The sequence below is a fragment of the Watersipora subatra genome, chromosome 5, assembly GCF_963576615.1.
Source record: "Watersipora subatra chromosome 5, tzWatSuba1.1, whole genome shotgun sequence".
NCBI lineage: Eukaryota > Metazoa > Bryozoa > Gymnolaemata > Cheilostomatida > Watersiporidae > Watersipora > Watersipora subatra.
In genome coordinates, this window is record NC_088712.1 from 26,258,258 (window position 1) to 26,281,417 (window position 23,160).

The 23,160-nt window shown below is 33.6% G+C and overlaps 1 long non-coding RNA gene across 4 annotated transcripts; it reads right to left on the bottom strand.

The window, feature by feature from the left end:
- Window positions 1–1,295: 1,295 nt before the first annotated feature.
- Window positions 1,296–22,090, bottom strand: LOC137396319 (uncharacterized). 4 transcript variants are annotated; one of them, XR_010978529.1, is made up of 5 exons: window positions 21,943–22,090; window positions 21,171–21,303; window positions 20,813–20,957; window positions 4,728–4,836; window positions 1,296–1,375 (listed from the first exon to the last, which is right to left on the bottom strand). It is a non-coding gene; the product is annotated as an uncharacterized lncRNA (long non-coding RNA). The 4 variants fall into 4 exon arrangements; XR_010978527.1 differs by having other exon boundaries at window positions 1,335–1,414; XR_010978528.1 differs by having other exon boundaries at window positions 1,335–1,414; window positions 21,171–21,337.
- Between the last annotated feature and the right edge of the window lie 1,070 nt (window positions 22,091–23,160).

A 23,160-nucleotide genomic window follows, 5' to 3' on the forward strand; every position in this document is an offset into this window, starting at 1 on the left:
GTCTCGAAAATGTTTGTAATTCTTTTACCGAGGCAATAAATATGAAAAATAGTGTAACCATAGTGACCAGCATAGTTGACTTGCTATTTGCAAAACTTCTACTCGGGATGGTGGCAGTTATGGTTTAAACTAGTTGACTGTGAAAATGATGAGTGCAGTTTATATATGCTGTATTCCTGTAACTCAAAGATAACCTCAAAAGTTTGGTGTGAGGCTTATACATACAGCATTTTCATGAAGATTTACGGTACCGAAAGAAGATTTACCTCAATGATTTACACAAGGATCTACCAAATGAATTATTCTGATTACTTTTAAATGATACCAATTGACATTAATGACTTCCGTATAAATTTACTCAGAAAAATATGTTTGTACACATATGAAAAGCTGTTTGTGTCAAGGAAGCCCTATTGTCTTCATCGGCCGAAAGTTAATCATGAATACAACCAGCGTGTATTGGAAATGAATAAGGTACAATGGAAATGGTAAAATTTATTATTTCATCCATATACAGACATGCCAGTTATTTTTCTACCTATTTTGGACAAATGTAGTCATTTGTAGTTATCTAATGCAAACACACCCATTAAAATCATCAAAATTCGATAAACATGCTATGCTGTACGTGGTAGGCCTATATTGAAAGTAAAAACAAAATACTGAGTTAATCTTAGTTACAATAGTTACCTACAGTAACGTTTGTGTATTTAGTGATTATTGTCTGCAATATTTATTTTTCATCTGCAATAAAATGTAACATTATAATGTACCATGTTCGGTGGCAGCAGTACATACCGTACAAAGTTCTTATATTCAAGACAGACTTATAACATAGATGTTGAATTTAACTTAAATCAGTTCAGCTCACTAAACACATACCCAAAGGTAAGTTTTAATATGTATTTTACTATACTTTAACTTTTTCATTGACCATATATTTATCTCCTAACTGTACCCAGTCTCATTTCCAGTATAACTTATGATGAATAATGCAGAAATGAGGGAGAGAGCTGAGGCATTCGACGAATAGCATTCTATATCTTGCAATAACATAATAGCATTTAATATATGATTTTGTACTTCAGAATTAACTAGTAGGAACTGCTAGCTGAAGTTGAATATTTTGGTATTGAAATTCCTGCAACACCAAAACTCTCCTCAACAAAAAAGTTAATTATTAGCATAGTTGCCAAAGAAATTAAACAAAAAAACATGAAATTAAAGGAAACAAGGAAATTGCTAAGATGGTGCTAAAACAGATGAAAGTAATGATATGATACATAATTAACTCACACTGTCAATATTTGCTGCCTTATGTTATGATTCTCAATATCCTCGACTGGGTGGAACTGATCAGCCACAGTAAAATGAGCTGTATAAACAGATGCAGAAGAACATATCAGTTCATCATCTAAAATGGAAGGACTGTGATATTTACAGTGAGCATAAAGCATAAAGCATAAATGCGTTAGACCAATAAAAGGAAAATATGAAAACTATAACATATAGGATTGTAGTAATTTGGCGTATTCATGGTACATGTACATCGGTACATGACCTAGTAACTCTTTATTATAAAAAATAAAAATTATAGGCCGGCCATTAAGTACACTGCTTATTTCAAGCGTTTGTGAAAACCAATCAAAAATTAATTACTAGGTGCATAATTTATGCTTCCCCAATTGGAAACATATACACAGATGTAGCCACTTTAATTATGAGCCAACACTCACTGAGTAGTTAAACCATAACTGTCACCATCCTGAGTAGAAGCTTTTTTAATACTAAATCAACTATGCTGATCTCTAGGGTTACACTATTTCTCATGTTTATTGCCTCAATAAAAACTATTCTAAACAGTTGTGAGATTAATTTGCATTTTGTCTCAAAAACGATGTCATTTAGAACGCGTTGCTATTTAGCGGATATCGTTAATTTAGTGGCATAACCTAGCTTACAATTGACCCAATAACAACGCTAGCTTATGATGCAATCGCTGTTTTTACAGTTCTCATTTCTCGGCATCCAGCGCATAAAACATCCTGTGACAAGCTACAAGCATGTTAAATATCGTATATACCATTTAAGAAAGACTGAGATTATAATACAGACTGGAATTAGAAAATAATGGGTGTTAAGACAACAATTTCGATAGTCATTTCATCGCATTTTCTTATCCGCCGTGGCATTAATCAACCTGTCTTTCAAATAGTCCTGGAACACAATTATATCTCGGTAAAGTTTCCATCAAAGGCATTACCTGTGTCTTATGTGCAAATGTCTCAACTGCGCTAAGCAGTATCAAACTTTAGCATAAAAAACTAGTTCCGTTCAACTCAGTACAACCCAGCTGACAAACTGCCAAATTTTAATCTCGATAGTAATTTTTGTTGATATAATGCGGCCAAAAAACTGTTCAATGACTGGGACAAACAAACATTGTGTGTGCCATCATAAGGAGAAAAGATCGAATACGAGTGACATCATTACCCAGGAGCGCACTGTCTTTATATGTATTACGGTTATATAACCTTTGTCTTTAATCTAACCAAATAAATAAGCGCTTTGAAAGATAAAGTTTTTATAAAAAAGTATTAGTAATTGTCTACCCCTTGTGATTATATTTGATGTTTGGGGTAATCTGACTGCAAAGACATTCCAAGGCTGAAATCAACCAAAACTTTGGAGCGGTTAAAATACTTGTAATGTAAAGGCGCATGAAATGATGTCACTAATTGCTAATGTCGCTATAGTTGAAATCTGTTATTGTGTTAAATATTAAGGGTTACACGACTCCATTCTGTCCGTCTCTTTGGAACCATAAATATGCGGAAATTGCACTATATACATATTTCTCAAAGTCCGTCAGGACTCCGGCTATAGATCTTAAAATCTTGGAATAAATATTCGTACCGAAGATGATTTAATCCCGGACCTAGCCGTTCACCAATCTGGACTCATCTGGACCAATCTCACCACTGGACTACGGAAGTCGCAGTTCTAGCCTGCCAGTATAAGTCATTATATCAGAGCAATACGCGGGTCAGAGCGTAATGTCACAAGAAGCTGTTCGCTCACATTATTACACTAGCTAATAGCAAAACTCTCACTATTTCTCATTGTTTATAAGATACAAAACTTTTCTCATGATAAGTAGTTTGAAAGTTAGAATGGCAAATGTTGTTATATGCTAAATAAAAATCAATTTTCTGTCCAAATACTTTTCTATTACATGGGCAACGCCAGGTGGCAAAGCTAGTTTTTCATATTTTTCAATAATTTTCCATTTAACGTCAATTGTTATTATTTGCTTTTTTTCCATTATCTTTCATTTTACTGGCAAAATTTCAGGCCACGCACAGTACTTTTAATTTACATAATTTTGCACTGAAAATCGCACACAAAAAGCATGGTACAAAAATATAACCAGAGGTGTTGAAAAATACAGAATGATGCTATTCGCATAAAACACCTCCGACATACTTGGCAACTGACTCACATGCTCGTATCTCAATCATGACTCGTCTGTTAGTGATAAAACTTGCTTAGAAGCTAGCTCGTCCCTCAAGTTTCTCGTATGTTGGAGCACACATAAGTTGAAGTATTACTGTAGTAGCACAGCCAGCGATTTACTATGCAGATATATGTGTCAAAATTTAGTCAAAATTGTGCTACTACAGTAACTGTAGTAGCACAATTTTGACTAAATTCAGACAATTAATATAATAATTCAGTAATAATTTAATATAACTGCCCATTGTTTTTTTTGTATTAACACATTTTCACACATTTTAATGTAAATATTTATAGATTGCTTTACACTTATTATTAATAGCATATTCAAAATGTTTAATTCAGAAGTTTTTTTGTAGTTTTCTCTTTGTTTAGTGAAACAGAAAAAAATATTTTTAATCTAGCTTTGCAATTATAGTTATTCCAACCGAGTTTGAAAACTTGCACCGACATGATTTTTTGCGTTATATGGAAGATTTTATGTAATTCGAAACAACAACCTTACATTTATTAGAATATTGATTTTAATAAGATCAGTGTGTGCCAGTTTGTCCTCAGCCACGCAAAGAGAGTTAGAAAAAAGTTACCTCACTTTGGAATTGAACAAGGGTACTCCAGTTTATGCTTCGGAATTCTAACCAGTACACCCTTCAGCCACCTCGCCACTTCATGATTTAACTGTACATGTGTTGATTACTCATTACGGTTGCTTATGGCACGTGGAACTGTTGAACGAAATATAGTCTCTTTATATGAATGTTTAAACGATTTTAATCTTAAAATATCCCTGTAAGTCAGATTAACTCAAACACCAAAATCAATAATAAATACTGATACTTTCTGATCAAATCTATCAAGACTTTGTGTAAGTTCATCTTTAAGGAGAAGAAAAGCAGACAATTGCTACTATTTCTTGGATATTCAGTTGAATGAAATGGCAAGCTATTTGACTACTATTGACCAGAAGTCGTTGAACTCAATTATATTGTGGTAGCAAGACGGTGATAGCAGTAGGAAATCACAACTATCTGAAATTGAGTTATCTTCAATCAAATATCTAGCCTTATTATCGTTTAGCTTCCAGTAAACCCTAATATGCTTAGTCCACATGTCATTTTCTAACTAAATGTGTGTCAGCATCATGAGGAGACATGCAGTTTAGTCAGCCATTTCTGAAGGTAGAAAACATATTCATTTATAGTTATTCATACCAATCCGCTTTAACTCTAGCTGGTCTGTGAGTTTGAGTCTTGGTAAATATTATTTAGCAATTCTGTCCAACTCTGCCTTCAATTATTTGAATCCTCTCACAATCGCAGCCTAAACATAGAGTGATCCTAATAGAGAAACTCATAGAAAGTGACAAATAAATCCTATGAGTTTTGTTGATAACTAAGGGTATGGTCGTTGTATACAGTAATACCACTAAATAGAAGTGCCCCAACATACAAGGAAATAGAGATGCGATGAGCATTTCGAACAAGTTTTTTCTTGGAGATACAAGAAAATTTTCACATCCAAGCATACAACCCATTTCTCGATGACCACAATATAGCCAAATATGTGAGCGACCAAATTCGAGAACAGTATCGCTCGATCTATCTTCTCTAATCACTTTGAAAGAGTTGTTCAAATGTTTGCTGAAGCTCATAGCAATCATGAAGCAGAAAGTGCCAAACAGAAATGAGCTAACAAAAAGTTAAAACGACAGCAAGTTTAGTAAATAATTAAAACTCAGTTTTGTAAGTGTATTTAGAAATCTAGTCATTTAAGTTAAATTCAGTTTCTGTTACGTAGCGTCACGAATGTTTTGGGTACCGAGAAAGTCTGAGAGACTTAAACGCGTCGCTATCAAGTCTCGCAGACTGCCATTAGCCACTATGTAAAATCATACAGTAGTGTTCATAGTTAAACCCATTTTTATGTAAATTCAGCCTCAAAATAACCTCAGTAATTTATGAAAAGTAGATAAGCTATTGAGCACTGCTGGTAGCTTGTTACAAGATGTTTAATAGACGGAACACCAAAAAAATGAGCTCCAAAAAGTGGGATAACATTTTAGAAAAAAGCAAGTTGTATTTGAATTTCACTCTCAAACAATGAATACTGGGATACCCAATGATGAGAGCATTTAACATAAATAACTATTTATATAAGAGATTTACCATTTGGAAAGCTCAAACCCAGTTTTAAAGAATTCAATGTGTCAGCCATCCTAAAGTTGACTTGCTGACAAGTCTGCAAAGTATTTGAAAGTTGAGTCCAAATTCCAATTATCATAGTGGACAACCACTAATAAATGTGCTAGCAAACATTCATAAACAATTTTGAAGGTCCTATTCAGTTGTCATAATTAACCAATAATCAATAATAATCAATTATTAAAGTGATTCTTTAAAGTAAACTCTCACAAGCCTTACAGTATCTCCAATGAATTTAATTAAAATTTTGCCGGATCCTACTTCCTTTTGTGTCTTTAAAAGTTAAGACGAAAAAATAGCACTACTAATAATCCAAACACAAGTTTGACCCAAAATCAAGTAATGTATTCAACAATACATTGGTATTTTAATATATCATATTTAATAGGAACATAAAATAATCCATTTCTTTTACTGAATTTTGCAAACTTAATTGAAGATAAGAAAGTAGATTACTTGTTGACCACATCTCATCAAAGGTAGTTTAATGTATGCTCCAAATTACATACAAATAAACATGCAGATAGAAACACCAAATGCTTTCAATACCTATCATGAAAACACATTGTGCATTTTCAAGTATGGAGAAATGCATATAGAATATTAATTTTCCGGTCATTTTAAATCAAAATTAGCTTATACATGTTCTGTCAATTAAGATCATTGACCAAAACTTTCACTGTGCAGAAGTTAGCCTTATTTTTTCTAAATAGGAGAATAGTGAGATGCACTGTAAGCATGCATGTTTACTTTACTATTCTGCTGCATTAAACCATCACTTCAATTAAAATACTCATTTTACATTTCATAGTCGAGGATGGAGTCTAAGCTCGATGTTTGACAACTAATATATCCAACTATCAATCAAAACTGAGGTATTTAAGTTTGAAGATGGCATTCATCATCTGAGCCGTAACAAATAAACAGCTTGATTTTATTGGGTAGTACTTATTGTTAGTGTGGTGCTCACATTTCTGTTCCTAAACAAGTTAGCCATACTTATTAGCATGTCTCTGTGTATTGATGGATGTATGTGGGAATAATCTGACTAACTCATACATTTGGCAAAACTACAATAAAAATATTTTGCATGTCCTGTCCCTGCATGTATTTAATGAGATATAAATAAAACTAATCATAACGAAACGATAATTTTTTATGAAAGCTGGTACAGTAGCAATAAATATGTGGTTTGTATAATATCATGTGTAATACCTATATGCACAATTATGTCATGTTACAGCAGTGTGATTCAGCGGTGTAGCGGGTAGTGTGGCTGTTTGGGAATATTGATACCCCGGTCTGATTTCAGTGCAGTTCATTTTTTTTTCTCATAATGGTCTTAGAGTTTGTTTTTTTGCAGATAAAAGAATATCTTAGTCTTATCATAGTAAGAAATGCTATAAGTTAAGGTCTGATAGACAGTAACACTTGAAAAATACAGAGTCTCTATGAGTGCACTTTTAATCCTCATTAAGAGTCTCTTAAGAGTCTCTACAAACTCTCTTCTTTCCAGTTCCTTGAAATACGATGACTAGTTCTTTTTGACTAGCAAGGTTGAAAGATTCAAAGCTTTATAGACTATAATTTGCATTTTAATAATAATAATAAAAATTGTCCAAATTTACGCATAATCTGTTGGTAAATAACTTTGTGAAAGAACAAAAGCGCAATAAGGCTGAAAGCTGAATAGAAAAATGGCATAAAGGGCCAATACAGACCTAAAGCATCACAGTTTCCAGGCTATGAACCATACTAGTGAAAGAAGAAAGTGTCAATTAGTTTTACAGTAAACAAATAAATTTTTGTATCAGCAGTAAATCTGTTTTGTTAAACGTTTTTTTAAACAACTGCAAAGTTTGCTGATAATAGTGATGCATTTAAAAATGCACAAGGCAAAACCTCTCAATAGGTAAAAAGTTGAACCTAGGTAAATACATAACTAAGTTCACTGAATGATAAAATCGCACTTGAATATCCTAACCAAGCATTAACAGGTTGCAACTACAATTTATTACAGTTTCAAAATTTGTTAACTGAAAATAAACACAATACATAATGAAAGAGTGCACAAGTAACTTTATAGTATATTTATCAGCAGTTGGTGTGTACACCACAGAACACAAGCTTTGCTAAAGAGTTGGTATAATTAACAGAACTTAACATTAACAGTGAAATAATAGCAATGTATTCCCAGTTAATACTATAAATTGCAAATTCCACCAAGGGCTTACAAACATCATCAGTTCAAATTTTACAAAAATTTGCTTTGCTCCCAACAGAAGTTTTCTTCTCCTGTTGCTTAGTTTCATAACTGGACTAGGAAAAAGCAGGTTCAATTAATATTAGCCCTTTATGCGTGTCAGTGTTCCAAAACCTGGCCCATTTACTTATACTACGTTGTAATTATTTTCTGAACAAAACACGGCTTATGCTAAACAACTTTAGTAACTAAAAACTTTTCCATCTATATTTATTCTCGCTATGCAGGAGAACACAACTTCCAAGAAATGTTGTTTGTCATTAAAACTAAAATGTGATCTAGTACTACACCATGTAATTTTTTTAGTTTATTTAATTTGTATTTAGTTTGTCAAAATTATATGTTTAATAAACAATAATAAGAATAAGAAACTTTCCTGATTTACAAATGAAATGCCTAAACTAAGCTAGCTAGCTTTTTCATGAAAACCTTACCAAATATTTCATTAATAATTTTAATCTCTACAAAAAATACCAATACTTAATCTTTCAGGTGTTTTACGTGTATTCAACATTTGAGTGAAAATTATTCTACTGTTTTTAAGAGAAATAATATTAGCTCCCTGGTTAATCGGTCACATTTACATAATAAACTTAAGTTAAAACTAGTGTAAGTATTTATTTAAAAAATATGCTCTCAATTGCAGTGATAAAATGTATTTTCACTCAGGAGAATTATTCCACTTCCTGAATAGTAACCGTTTACTGGCTATACCAAACTTTGTTTCATCGGCAGCTTTTCGTTTCGGTAAATTAGTCTCATTTACACATTGGCTTTAAATCAAAAGTTTTATAAATACTTATTTTGAAAAGTGATAAAAATTTTACAACTGCAGCGATAAAAATAAATTTTCACTCTAGTAGGAGCAGCAGTATCACCAGCTGTCTATGTTTATTTTAATAAAAGTTTAAAGTTGTTAGTAGGAGGTAAACAAGAGCAGGATGTGTTCATTAAGACACACTGACTATTAAGAGCTCACTTGTAATATAATAGTCTATGAAGCACTCATCTCAACTATAATAAGGTTGATAAGATAGTCATAATATTTCCTATCATGCTTCTGATTGAAATATGGGCTTATTTATTTTCATGTATACATAAATGTATAGCTGATATAGGAATTAGTAATTGGGAATTGGAATACTCTAAATTTGGCACTTTGCCAGTATAATGGTTATGAATTTGACTGTTTATTATCATATACTACTATTCTGCCAATTTCGAGCGGCGTGACGGTTACTTTGTGTAATAACTAAGCACACAAGTATACTATACGGATACAAGGTGGCTGACTGTTGCAGGGGTTGGCTTGCCATTCTGCAAAACTTAATATTTGAGTTCAAATCTTGCACCGTGCATTTTTCTTAACACAGTAAGTTTGATTATGGAGAAACAAACAGACCTGGTACCTTTTTAGCGATTTTAGGGAGTGTCACATTTAAACAAGAGTTAATGTAAATTACAATGGACTAATGCCATTCGACTGAAGTATTAAAGTATATAAAAGTGGTTTATGAGGTTGGGGATTGCAGTAGTTTTCATAGTTTTTGCTATCAATCTCAACCTTAATAATATATTTTATAATTTATTATTCTGCATTTTATGTTAATGTTGCATTTCTAGTACTTCAGGCAATAAATAAACTGAAATAAACACAATATAATTATTAAAAATATACCTGTAAAAATAACAACAATGGCTAGCTAACAATTTATGTTAATGTATTATTAACACTGTATTATTAACTTGTAGATTATAGTAGTTTTGTTCTCCGATGATTGTATTGGGGAAATACTGGGAAGGAATGAACCTCATCTAGTGTATTAGTGTATAATTAGCTTTATACTAGCTACATATACTAATATCAATGTGCTTGTAACTGGCTAGAGCTATTAGTGACAGGAAAAATAAAATCATTGACCTATTTGTGACTGACAGCAAAGTGATGCAAGTCTAAAAATAGACTTAGAAAACGGATTCTTATGTTTAAAAAGTATATATTTGAAGTGTTTACGGACAGCTTGTCAACCAAACCAGTAATATTTAATTAACACTGTTTGATACTAGAAAGAAGATTAAGTGAGTTGATGATGTGCATTGCTTGTAGATGCTTTAAAACATTACTGTGAAACTTTTTAGTTTTTTTTTACTGTTCTATAGCTATGAAATTATAAAATTACACTTTTTCAGGCTTAGTAATGATTGTGGATTATCATGGTTATTTCCAATAAAATAATTCTCAGAAAAATATATCTTTCTGATCAGATATATATTATTATTTATGTAAGCAACTAGGACTAACTTCTTCTGTTTCCAACAAAAAATTATTTGCATGTTTATACTCATATATAAATGTAATGAATATATTTATAACTCTCAATGTCTGTATGTATTTGTGTATGTCTTTCAGTAAGTCCAGCTATAGCTATTACAATATTGGTATTCAATTTCAAGACTGCAATCAGAAGTTTCAAACCAGGCGCTTGACAACTGAGCTATACAAGCCTTATTACTGAAGCCTATATAACTTTTCTACATATTAAAAATGTCACCTACCAAACTTATCTATATTTACTGGTAGCACCCACATACATGTAGCGTGTCAAAATATTTGCAAAGTGGCTCTTGTGAAAGCTGTCTGTGTATCTGATTAGTGACACCTGCCAAGCTCATCAGCCTTATACTAATGATGCTAGCAAAGCTTGTCAGTGTATCTCATTAGTGAGAGAGGCTGGTACAAAGTTCACTCCAATAGCTATACTCTGGCAGTCTAGTGCTCTGTGAGACAGTGTCAAGTGTAAAAACTTCATGTAGAGTTGTTAAAAGAGGCTGGGTGATGATGGACTGGCACATGTATTAGCAATCTGGTTTATAATGCTGAAGGTGATGAGTTCAAATCTCAAGCCCTGGATTTTTTCCAAACTTTGAACCGTGGCTATAAAATGACGGACACTGTTGTTATGGTGGAACTAACACTCTGGCAGTCTGGTGTTCCACGAGATATCCTCAGGTGTAATAGCTAAAGGAAAAACTATTCCATAACATGGCAAGGCAGTCAATTGTCATAGGTGGTGGGATGTTGGTCTACCAAGCCAGAAACTGTGAGCTCAAATACCATAGACATCGATATTTGTTCCTGAACTACCCAGCATGGCATCATACGAATGAAAAATCAACGATCTTACTTCAACCACAATAGAAGCAATAATACATGTATATTCTTATAAATAATGAAATATATTTGCAGAGAGTGCAATCATTGAAGCGGATACAAGTAACAAGATTTTGATAAACAGAAAAACAATTAGTTGAGCATTTCTTTGATTGTCTAATAAGGTAAGTGGTGGAAAAAGAATAATTAAATAAATTTGAAGCTACAGCAATTAAAAATAGAAAAGAAAAAAGGAATAAATAATTAACCTGAATTACGGCTCACACAACAAATAATCAATTAAATGGAGTGACTATATTAAAAAGTCTGAAAGGCATTCCCACTACATGAACCATTACACACTTAACAACTGCATCAACTTTAGCATATGGTGTGACTTCCATTTTGTACATAATTTTATACACAATTCAACAAAAAGGAAGTGATAACAATGTGTTAACATGCTACTGATTAACCCGAAGCATTGTGACTGTCTTACCTTTGACACACTTCTCAATGTCAAACATACAGTATTATTAACGAGTCAATAACCAAGCTCTGACAGAACACGATACAGGTTCTTGCCCACTGATAAACTCATATAATATCCCTTACACATATCTGTTTACGTAATCATTAACAAGCGCCTCCATGCCAATTACTGTGACATCAACATCAAAGGACTGTATCTGTTGATCAGCTGTAACAGAGGTAGTGATGCCAGTCAACAGACCATGTCAGAGTTTAGAGTTTCAACTTGCCCTGCCAGAAGACAGCCTATAAAGGAGTAAACATTGTAAATAACCAGAGGCAACTACTAGAGCAGCAATTACTGTATATTACAGCAAATGAAAGCTTAAACCATAACTGCCACGAACAACTTTTATGGTATTTACTTGGTAAATCAGACACGCTGATTCCGATTTTGTAATCAAAATATAGATTAGGCCACTAACTTTCATAGTAATGAAGGATTTTTATAGCGTTTTAATATCGGTCTCGAAAACAACACGATCGGCATAACAAGCTCCGCCCATAAATACGTGACGTAACCTAGCTTTTTAGGAACAGAAGTTACGTAGGTATGTTTAGACCGATTTAGAATAATAGAGATGGGTGTTTTAAAATCCATTAATATATAAATTCAAATATCATAAATAAATAATATCAGTCTTTTCAGAAAGGTAGATTAGCTATTTAGCATTGCATTTTTAAAAAGCGCGATAACAACACTAGTTCGTGATAAAACCGCGCTTTTTGAGCTCATTTTTTCTCGGCGTCCAGCCCATTTAAACGTCATGTAACAAGCTGCGAGCAATTTTAAATAGTTTATATCCCTTTCATAAAAAACTGAAATTATTTTACAGGCTGGATTTAGATAATAATGGGTTTTAAGACACCCATCTCTATTATTCTAAATCGGACTAAACATTCCTAACTTCCGTTTCTGAAAAAGCTAGGTTTCGTCACATATTTATGGGCGGAGCTTGTAATGCCGATTGTGTTGTTTTCGAAACGGACATTGAAACGCTTTAAAAAAGCCTAAATGACTTTGAAGGTTAGTGGACTAATCTTTATTTTGAATACAAAATCGGAATCAGCGTGTCTTATTTACCTAGTTAGTACGATAAAAATTGTTCGTGACAGTTATGGTTTAAACCAGAACTGCACCGTACAGCTTTTATGACCTTTTCTAGGTAAATCAGAGAGCTGATTCCGATTTTGTACTCAAAATAAAATAAAGATTGTTCAATTAACTTTCAAAGTGATGAAAGCTTTTTACAGTGTTTCAATATCGGTCTCGCAGACAACACAATTGACACAACAAGCTCCGCCCGTAAATATGTGACATAGCCTAGCTTTTTAGGGACAGAAGTTGGTGATGTTTAGTCCGATCTAGAATTATAGAGATGGGTGTTTTAAAACCCAATATTCTCTAAATTCAATCTTCAAAATAATCTCAGTCTTTTCTGAAAGGTAGATAAACTATTTAACATTGCTTGAGCTTGTTACATGATGTTTAATAAGCTGAAAGCCGAGAAAAATGAGCTCAAAAAGCCTGATTTTATCATAAACTAGCGTTGTTATTGGGTCAATTGTAAACTAGAATATTCCACAAAATTAACGATATGCGCTAGAGGCTGGTTCACACTATATTGCCATGTCTCGGCTTGTCATTTTGGTCATTGTCTTTCGATCGTCGATTATTGAACGATGAATTGATGTCATTGACGAAGCATCGCAGACACGTCAGGAAAGTTTGCAGCTGTTAAACTTTTTTGATTTCGCCAAGCATTGACGACTGCCTTTAAAGTGGGAACCATTATGGTGATGGTAATTCACAGTGGTGAATAGCATGATCTATTCATATCCATTTATGATAGTGGCTGCGGGACTAGTTTTTTATTTCCGCATGCAAAAACAAAGAGGTTTCTTCGTGAAAATTTAAAAATCAAATGTTACAAACTATTTCCTTATGCAAACGCGGATGGGTTTGTGATAGGGTGAACATGTTTATCGTCGAAGATGGCTGAAGTATTGTGGCATCAACACCGAAGTATGACGATATAGTGTGAACCAGCCTTTAATAGCCACCGCATTCTAAATGACATCGTTTTGGAGAAAAAATGCTAATTTATCTCAAAACTGTTTGCAATATCTTTATTAAGGCAATAAACATAAAAAATAGTGTAACCCTAGTGATCAACATAGTTGATTTGCTATTTGCAAAACTTCTACTCGGGATTGGGGCAGTTATGGTTTAAACTAAATGACTGTGAAAATGATGAGTACAGTTTATATATGCTGTATTCCTGTAACTCAAAGACAACCTCTAAAGTTTGGTGTGAGGCTTATACACGAAGGCAGCATTTTCATGAGGATATACGGTACCGAAAGAAGATTTACCTCAAAGATTTACACAATGATCTACCAAATGAATTATTATGATTGACTTTTAAATGATCTTTTTACTTTTACATTAATTACATATGTATATACGTATATTTACTGGGGAAAATATGCTTTTACTTATATGAGAAGCTCTTTGTGTCAAGGAAGCCATATTGTCTTCATCAATCAGAAGCCAATCATGAATGCAACCAGCAGGTATTAGAAATTAATAAAATAGAATGGAAATGGTAAAATTTACTATTTAATCCAATTAATAATAATAGTCATAATTGATTATTAATAACAATAATCCGATTAAGAGACATTCCAGTTTTTTTCTACTGATTTTGACAAAGATATTCGTCTGTAATCTGTTATCTAATGCAAAATCACCCAGTAAAAATCATCAAAAGTAAAAACAAAATAGTGAGTGAATCTTAGTAACTATAGTTACCTGCAGTAACTTTAGTGTATTTAATGATTCTTATCTGCAATAAAATGTAACATTATAATGTACCATGTTCAGTGGCAGCAGTACATACTATACAGAGTTCTTATATTCAAGACAGATGTATAACATAGATGTTGAATTTAACTTAAATCAGTTCAGCTTACTAAAAAAATAAGGTAAAATGGAAATGGTAAAATTTATTATTTCATCCATATACAGACATGCCAGTTATTTTTCTACCTATTTGGACAAATGTAGTCATTTGTAGTTATCTAATGCAAACACACCCATTAAAATCATCAAAATTCGATAAACATGCTATGCTGTACGTGGTAGGCCTATATTGAAAGTAAAACAAAATACTGAGTTAATCTTAGTTACAATAGTTACCTACAGTAACGTTTGTGTATTTAGTGATTATTGTCTGCAATATTTATTTTTCATCTGCAATAAAATGTAACATTGTAATGTACCATGTTCAGTGGCAGCAGTACATACCGTACAGAGTTCTTACATTCAAGGCAGACGTATAACATAGATGTTGAATTTAACTTAAATCAGTTCAGCTTACTAAACACATACCCAAAGTTAAGTTTTAATATGGATTTTACTAAACTTTAACTTTGTCATTGGCCATATATTTATCTCCTAACTGTACACAGTCTCATTTCCAGTATAACTTATGACGAATAATGCAGAAATGAGGGAGAGAGCTGAGGCATTCGGCGAATAGCATTCTATATCTTGCAATACCATAATAGCATTTAATATATGATTTTGTACTTCAAATAAACTAGTAAGAACTGCTAGCTGAAGTTGAATGTTTAGGTATTGAAATTCATGCAACACCAAAACTCTCCTCAATAAAAAGTAAATTATTAGCAGTAGCAAAAAAATTAAACAAAGAAACCTGAAATTAAAGGAAACAAGGGAATTGCTAAGATGGTGCTAAAACAGATTAATTAAGGTAATGATATGATACATAATTAACTCACACTGCCAATATTTGCTGCCTTATGTCATGATTCTCAATATCCTCAACTGGATGGAACTGATCAGCCACAGAAAAATGAGCCATACAAAGAGTTGCAGAACATATCAGTTCATCACCTAAAATGGAAGGACTGTAATATTTACAGTGAGCATAAAGCATAAATGCGTTAGACCAATAAAGGGAAAATATGAAAACTATAACGTATACGATTGTAGTAATTTGGCGTATTCTTGGTACATGCACATTGGTACATGACCTAGTAACTATTTATTATACAAAAATAAAAATTATAGGCCGGCCATTAAGTACACTACTTATTGCAAGCGTTTGTGAAAACCAATCAAAATTAATTACTAGGTGCATAATTTATGCTTCCCCAATTGGAAACATATACACAGATGTAGCCACTTTAATTAAGAGCTAACACTCACTGAGTAGTTAAACCATAACTCCCACCATCATGAGTAGAAGCTTTTCTAATACTAAATCAACTATGTTGATCACTAGGGTTACACTATTTCTCATGTTTATTGCCTCAATAAAAAACATTCCAAACAGTTGTGAAATTAATTTGCATTTAGTCCCAAAGCGATGTCATTTAGAACGCGTTGCTATTTAGCGGATATCGTTAATTCAGTGGCGTAACCTAGCCTACAATTGACCCAATAACAGCGCTAGCTTATGATACAATCGCGGTCTTTTTAGTTCTCTTTTCTCGGCAACCAGCGCATAAAACATCCGGTGACAAGCTACAAGCAATGTTAAATATCGTATATACCATTTAAGAAAGACTGAGATTATAATACAGACTGGAATTAGATAATAATGGGTGTTAAGACAACAATTTCTATAGTCATTTCATCGCATTCTCTTATCCGCCGTGTCATGGATCAACCTGTCTTTCAAATAGTCCTGGAACACAATTATATCTCGGTAAAGTTTCCATCAAAGGCATTACCTGTGTCTTATGTGCAAATGTCTCAACTGCGCTAAGCAGTATCAAACTTTAGCATAAAAAACTAGTTCCGTTCAACTCAGTACAACCCAGCCGACAAACTGCCAAATTTTAATCTCGATAGTAATTTTTGTTGATATAATGCGGCCAAAAAACTGTTCAATGACTGGGACAAACAAACATTGTGTGTGCCATCATAAGGAGAAAAGATCGAATACGAGGGACATCATTACCCAGGAGCGCACTGTCTTTATTACGGTTATATAACCTTTGTCTTTAATCTAACCAAATAAATAAGCGCTTTGAAAGATAAAGTTTTTATAAAAAAGTATTAGTAATTGTCTACCCCTTGTGATTATCTTTGATGTTTGGGGTAATCTGACTGCAAAGACATTCCAAGGCTGAAATCAACCAAAACTTTAGAGCGGTTAAAATACTTGTAATGAAAAGGCGCATGAAATGATGTCACTAATTGCTAATGTCGCTATAGTTGAAATCTGCTATTGTGTTAAATATTAAGGGTTACACGACTCCATTCTGTCCGTCTCTTTGGAACCATAAATATGCGGAAATTGCACTATATACATATTTCTCAAAGTCCGTCAGGACTCCGGCTATAGATCTTAAAATCTTGGAATAAATATTCGTACCGAAGATGATTTAATCCCGGACCTAGCCGTTCACCAATCTGGACTCATCTGGACCAATCTCACCACTGGACTGCGGAAGTCGCAGTTCTAGCCTGCCAGTATAAGTCATTATATCAGATCAATACGCGGGTCAGAGCGTAATGTCACAAGAAGCTGTTCGCTCACATTATTACACTAGCTAATAGCAAAACTCTCACTATTTCTCATTGTTTATAAGATAAAAAACTTTTTTCATGATAAGTACTTTGAAAGTTAGAATGGCAAATGTTGTTATATGCTAAATAAAAATCAATTTTCTGTCCAAATACTTTTCTATTACATGGGCAACGCCAGGTGGCAAAGCTAGTTTTGCATATTTTTCAATAATTTTCCATTTAACGTCAATTGTTATTATTTGCTTTTTTTCCATTATCTTTCATTTTACTGGCAAAATTTCAGGCTACGCACAGTACTTTTAATTCACATAATTCTGCACTGAAAATCGCACACAAAAAGCACGGTACAAAAATATAACCAGAGCAGTTGAAAAATACAAAGTGATGCTATTCTCATAAAACACCTCCGACATACTTGGCAACTGACTCACATGCTCGTATCTCAATCATGGCTCGTCTGTTAGTGATAAAACTTGCTTAGAAGCTAGCTCGTACCTCAAGTTTCTCGTATGTTGGAGCACACATAAGTTGAAGTATTACTGTAGTAGCACAGCCAGCGATTTACTATGCAGATATATGTGTCAAAATTTAGTCAAAATTGTGCTACTACAGTAACTGTAGTAGCATAATTTTGACTAAATTCAGACAATTAATATAATAATTCAGTAATAATTTAATACAACTGCCCATTGTTTTTTTTGTATTAACACATTTTCACACATTTTAATGTAAATATTTATAGATTGCTATACACTTATTATTAATAGCATATTCAAGATGTTTAATTCAGAACAGTTTTTTGTAGTTTTCTCTTTGTTTAGTGAGACAGAAAAAAATATTTTTAATCTAGCTTTGCAATTATAGTTATTCCAATTGAGTTTGAAAACTTGCACCGACATGATTTTTTTGCGTTATATGGAAGATTTTATGTAATTCGAAACAACAACCTTACATTTATTAGAATATTGATTTTAATAAGACCAGTGTGCGCCCGTTTGTCCTCAGACACACGAAGAGAGTTAGAAAAAAGTTACCTCACCTTGGAATTGAACAAGGGTACTCCAGTTTATGCTTCGGAGTTCTAACCAGTACACCCTTCAGCCACCTCACCACTTCATGAATTAACTGTACATGTGTTGATTACTCATTACGGTTGCTTAAGGCGCATGGAACTGCTGAACGAACTATAGTCTCTTTATATGAATGTTTAAATGATTTTAATGTTAAAATATCCCTGAAAGTCAGATTACCTCAAACACCAAAATCAATAATAAATACTGATACTTTCTGATCAGATCTATCAATACTTTGTGTAAGTTCATCTTTAAGGAGAAGAAAAGCAGACAATTCCTACTATTTCTTGGATATTCGGTTGAATGAAATGGCAAGCTATTTGGCTACTATTGACCAGAAGTCCTTGAACTCAGTTATATTGTGGTAGCAAGACGGTGATAGCAGTAGGAAATCACAACTATCTGAAATTGAGTTATTTTCAATCAAATATCTAGCCTTATTATCATTTAGCTTCCAGTAAACCCTAATATGTTTAGTCCACATGTCATTTTCTAACTAAATGTGTGTCAGCATCATGAGGAGACATGCAGTTTAGTCAGCCATTTGTGAAGGTAGAAAACATATTCATTTATAGTTATGCATACCCGTCCGCTTTAACTCTAGCTGGTCTGTGAGTTTGAGTCTTGGTAAATATTATTTAGCAATTCTGTCCAACTCTGCCTTCATTTTTTTAATCCCCTTACAACTGTAGCCTAAACATAGAGTGATCCTAATAGAGGAACTCATAGAAAGTGACAAATAAATCCTATGAGTTTTGTTGATAACTAAGGGTATGGTCGTTGTATACAGTAATATCACTAATAAGAAGTGCCCCAACATACAAGGAAATAGAGATGTGATGAGCATTTCGAACAAGTTTTTTCTTGGAGATACAAGAAAATTTTCACATCCAAGCATACAACCCATTTCTCGATGACCACAATATAGCCAAATATGTGAGCGACCAAATTCGAGAACAGTATCGCTCGATCTATCTTCTCTAATCATTTTGAAAGAGTTGTTCAAATATTTGCTGAAGGTCATAGCAATCGTGAAGCAGAAAGCGCCAAACAGAAATGAGCTAACAAAAAGTTAAAACGACAGCAAGTTTAGTAAATAATTAAAACTCAGTTTTGTAAATGTATTCAAAAAGCTAGTTAAGTTAAATTCAGTTTCTGTTACGTAGCGTCACGAATGTTTTTGGTACCGAGAAAGTCTGAGAGACTTAAACGCGTCGCTATCAAGTCTCGCAGACTGCCATTAGCCACTATGTAAAATCGTACAGTAGTGTTCATAGTTAAACCCATTTTTATGTAAATTCAGCCTCAAAATAACCTCAGTAATTTATGAAAAGTAGATAAGCTACTGAGCACTGCTCGTAGCTTGTTACAAGATGTTTAATAGACGGAACACCAAAAAAATGAGCTCCAAAAAGTGGGATAACATTTTAGACAAAAGCAAGTTGTATTTGAATTTCACTCTCAAACAATGAATACTGGGATACCCAATGATGAGAGCATTTAACATAAATAACTATTTATATAAGAGAACAGACACCCTAGGACACTTTTATTTCGCTAGTGTTTAAATTTGTGTGTAGCATGCAGGGTAAAATTTCGCTGCAACCTAATTTCGTGGCTCTGATGAGTGCGAAAATACCGTGATGTGAAAATAAATGCAGTGGAAAACACAGATTACATTCCTCAGGTCCAGTTTGCTAATGAGACAAATTTTTCAATTTGGTACTAGTTCGTATTTGTAAACCGCAGGCTGAAATGTGTGGGCGAGATCGATAACTCAATTTGATCACTTGCTGCCATTTGTTTCTTGGACTATCAATGACGTCTAGGTCCTTTTCGCCGTGACTTCCACATATCTTTCACACTCAAATCCCAAAAAGAAAAAAATAAATCACAACCAACTTCACAATCAAAACTACATAACTGGTGAGGGTTGATATCATTTTTGGTTGGTAATAAAATTCATCGCTACAACAATTATCATTTAAATTTATGACTTCACCTACCAGACATTCATCCTCATCAGTTACAAATTTGGTGACTAAACTGATATTATCCTCTTAATTTGCTTTGCCATGCTGCTCAGTCGGTGTATTAGCTATAATGAGTTTACCAGAAATTTCCCATTGAGCCCAACCACACACGACAATTGTTTGCATTTTTATTATAACGATTTTCTTGTATATATCAATGAATAAAGCCATTTAACTTCGCGTTTTCGCTCGTTCGTTATGATAGTTTAGTTTCGCTCATGAAATTTTTGCGAGAGGATGACTCCGCAAAAATGCGAACGTTAGATCACGTGAATACATAGGTGTCCTAGGGTATTCAACTTTGTAACAGATATATGAAAACTACTAGCATAAATTTAAAATGTTTATGAAACATTTTAGATAGTTCTTTCTTCCGGTAATATGCAAGTATTTTGAGTCTGAATCATTTCATGAAAACGACTGATTTTCATCATTTACGTGTAGCAATCTTTACCTGAGCAAAAATCTAGCAACTTACCTTGTTCATGGTTGTCTTGCAGTTCCTTCATAATCTCGAGGTATCTAGGAGGCTGTTGTTTTCCAAATCATGCAGCTTCAAGTGATGAATCTGTAGTTCTTTCTCATATCCTTTTCATCCATTGTGTTCATCCATTATGTTCACCCTGTGTTCAAATTCCTCATAAACATGGATGTTGAAATGAAACATCAAATGCAGAAATTAGTCATTAAAACATACTGACCTCCACAAAAAAGTAAATCATTATCATAGTTGTCAAAAACTTAAACAATGAAACAACAATCTAAAGAAAACAAGGGAACTGATAAGATGGTGCTAAAACAAATGAAAGTAATGACATGATACATAATTAGCTCACACTTTCATGAGTTGCTGCCTCTGCCCTTTATGTCATAATTCTCAATATCCTCGACTGATTAGAGTTGATCAGCGACAGCAAAATAAGCCATACAGAGAAATATGGAGAGATGCAGAACACATCCGTTCATCAGCTTTAAACGAAAGGACTGTGATATTTACATTGAGCTGAAAGCATAAATACGTTGAGTCAATAAATGACTAAAAATTGAAAAACAGAACATATATGATTGCAGTAATTTGGCATGTTCTTGGTACATGCGCATTGGTACATGACCTAGTAATTCTTTATTGTAAAAGATAAAAATTATGAGCCGGCCTTTAAGTACACGGTTTATTACAAACATTTGTTGAAACCAATCCAAATGAGTTATTAGGTGCATAAATAATGCTCACTATGGTATACTAGAAATTTATGTATACTCGAAACATTTACAGGAATATAGCTACTTTAATAATGAGCTCCTACTCACTGAGTAGTTAATAACTTCGATTATTTCCGACAAACAGAACTAGCAAAAAGAAAGCTAAAAACTATGATTTGATTCAACAATATGCTTGTATTACCTCCGCATGAACAATAATATTTAATAACGTGCTAATGAAAATACATTTGGCCGGAATGAAAATACATTTGGCCGGAATAAAAACCGCAAAAGAGGGAGAGAGAGAGAGAACAAAAATAAAAGCGCAGTATTAACAAAACAGATATGCAGCAATAAACACTTAGCAAAATACGTGAAAACACATGGATCCACACTTTAACAACCAACCTGTGTTAACAAGAACCAGCATTATATATGCATCTATTGCGTAGGCACCGTAGCAAAAATGTTTTCAAATATTTGTTTTCAGCCGAGCTAAATAGGTTTTCTTACAAATTTCTTCAAAGAAATTCTTACAAAGAAATTTGTAAGAAAATCTATTTTGGCTCGGCTGTAAAATCTCCTAAAGAAGCTACGTAAAAGTCGAGCCCTACGTGGAAGCCCTTGAATTTCAAAGAGTTTTGCTATCCATACTAGCGTTTCCACTATATTTTATCGTTTTCTGAATTTATATGTTTCCTGCGTAGCAAATATCATCACCTGAAAGTAATCGGAAGCGGCACTGTGTACCGCACACCCTACCACCTAAGATAATCTTACGTTCGGAAAACCGCAACGGCAAAATAAAGTCATCGATCTTTTTACAACGCGCAAAATGTCCTTTTGCAAACTGTGAGCATGTAAAAGTTGTAGTTGTCTGCTCTTATCAAAGAGCAAACTCGTAGAGACCGGCGCTGTTTCAGCTTGACAGATTTTATACTGCGTCGTTACCGTTACTATGCGCTATCAAACCATAATTTGCCGGAGGTTGCTAGTGCGCAGTGAAATGCATGCGGAGAAGGGAGCTGCTCCTAGTAACTTTCCAGTTCACCGGCAATTACGCATTCGTCGCCATCAGTTAACGTTGGAGAATTTTATGGTGAGTGATTTGTATGTTTCATTATGTACTAAGATAGGGAAATTTAATCAGATGTAGCTAATAGAGCTTGTTTACTCAGTGGAGCGTGGTTTAGGCCGATTATGTAACATGCATTTAATGTTTAATAAGCGGGAATGTTGGCCATTCCCTTATGATCACTTTTGCTTGCTGACAAAGTTGGCACACGCCCTGGCTCGAATCAAACTGCACTTTCGAAAAAAGTATATTGGAGCCTTTTGTTTGACATCGTAAGAGAATTTCAACCAAACTAATTATTATTAGGTACAGCAGATCGTTTCTGAACCAATGACCAGCTTTTGCGTGCTCTGCCTGAAGTTATCCTAGATTGCTCAATTGCCTAATGTAATACGTGATACTCCCGATGACATGCCTGAGAGCAAAGAATTGTGGTTAATATTTCAGTAGAATATTGTTGACCACAAAAAGGCCACGACGTGTGGTTAGAAGTGTAATAAGATCTTTGTTATTACTCTTTATTACATCACTCTATGCTAGGAGATAAGACA